The sequence below is a fragment of the Malus domestica genome, chromosome 09, assembly GCF_042453785.1.
Source record: "Malus domestica chromosome 09, GDT2T_hap1".
NCBI lineage: Eukaryota > Viridiplantae > Streptophyta > Magnoliopsida > Rosales > Rosaceae > Malus > Malus domestica.
Window position 1 is genome coordinate 33,800,330 of NC_091669.1, and position 2,041 is coordinate 33,802,370.

Sequence of the window (2,041 nt, forward strand, 5' to 3'; positions counted from 1 at the left end):
AAGTCAAGCATGTTAGAAAGCAATGCTCTCAATTATTGAAGGAAAATACTAGTAGCGCAACACGTACGCGTCTAATTTTGTAAAAGACAGACGATTTTTAGAATTTCATACAAAGAGAGGAATGTCCCTATCTAGTTACTGAATTATTATCAAAGTAAAAATGAGATCCTAAATTATATTTTTTTAGAAAAATTAGTCTTTAAGCTAATTAAAATTTGTCAATTACATCTCTGAGAATTTTAACAAGTATAGCCAAATATTAATTTTTAATTTAAAAAATATCAGTTTTTATAAAAACTTTCATACATATCCAAAATCTCAAACCGACACAAATACTCTAAATTCATATGAATAATTAATTGTTAGACTTAAAACTCCATGTGCTATAATCTCTCACTAAGATTAACTAATTGTTGGACTTAAAACTTCTTGACTCATTCACGGTTCGGCAGGATACAATTTGTACAGTACGAATTTTATAATTTTTTTAACTAAGAACCAAGCCGATGGTTGTTGACGATTCAAAGAGGAGGTTTATTATGTACAGTATTAGCGGGGAACATGAAGCTTTGCACAAACAAGTAATTATAGAAATAGATAATTGCACTCACAAGGACCAATAAAAAACAAAATTGCGATGCACGAACTGCTTTCATATATAGAAGATTCTCAGTATATGACGAAATGCATATATGTCAATATGAAACAATTACAATCGAAGACTTAGAGATTCCAAAGAGATTGCTTCATACTAAAGAAAAATTGGGACAAATAACATTACAAATATTGGCAGTACATTTTTTTCATAAATATTCAATTGAAGAAAAATTACAAAAACAAAAAGAAAACATAGACGGGGATCAATGCAAAACAATGAACCAATTCCACTCACCATTGTTAAAGGGCAGCACAAGCCTCCACCGTTTTCTACTAGCAACTGATGCCTTCACTATTCCATGCATAGATCTCCACCATCTCTTAAGTCTAGCGTTTTCTCTAATTCTTCATCTAATAGGGTTTTTATTTTTTTTAGTTAATTGGATATTAAATTGAGGGTATTTTTGTCTACTTAAGTGAGATTTGGATATATTTGAAATTTTTTATAAAAATAGACATTTTTGAAATTACGGGTTAACTTTTGGCTATATTTGACAAATACCCCCTTTATAGTACATGGGAAGCTATTCTATTCAATTTTTCGTCAATTTAAATTACGCTACTTGCATGTGATACACTTAGTCAATTTTTCGTAATTCATCTTATTTTACTCGAAAAAAAATTATTTAGGGACCTAATTTTGCTCAAGCAATAATTTAGGAATCTAATTTTCGCTTAAGTGATCATTCAAGGACTGAGTCGACAATTCACGAAAATAAAACTCAAGAGTATAATTCAAAGAGCATTGCTACTAGTTTTTACCAATATTTGTCTAAATTTAAACTGGAAATATATATATGCACTGGTTCCTCGATAGAAATTAAAGATTTGTTGGAGGTTTCTCGACTAATTTGGGTATTTTATCCACTAATTGAAGCTTTTCTCTAAAAGGCAAAATTTTTGCTCACTATCCTCAAGTGATGATGATGCTCATCACCTTTTCTATAGCGTTAGATATGTTTAAATTTTGAAATCTGTGTAGTAGATATACACAAACCTCAAAATTTTAAATTCATTCAACACTGATAAATAATTTGATGAATATTACCACAACTTAAAGATGACAAGCAAAAATGCATTCAGTTTCTCTAATATGGCGTGGAAGAAGAAAGTTGACTGTTAAGTGCACTTGTGCCGTCTAACTCAATTAGTGGAGAACCACACCTTTATCATCTCCAGTCTTGTAAATCAGTGTCGGTTGTTAATCATTCAATTCATATGGGGCCATTGACCCCATTGGTTTCAGTACATTTGTATGGAATGTCATATTCTTGAAGGACACTCGCAGAAACTTTGAAATGTTATGACTTGTAAGAGGGATCACATATTACATGTCCTTGAAGGTAACACACAAAAGTAAGAACTATCACCAAACTTTATAACT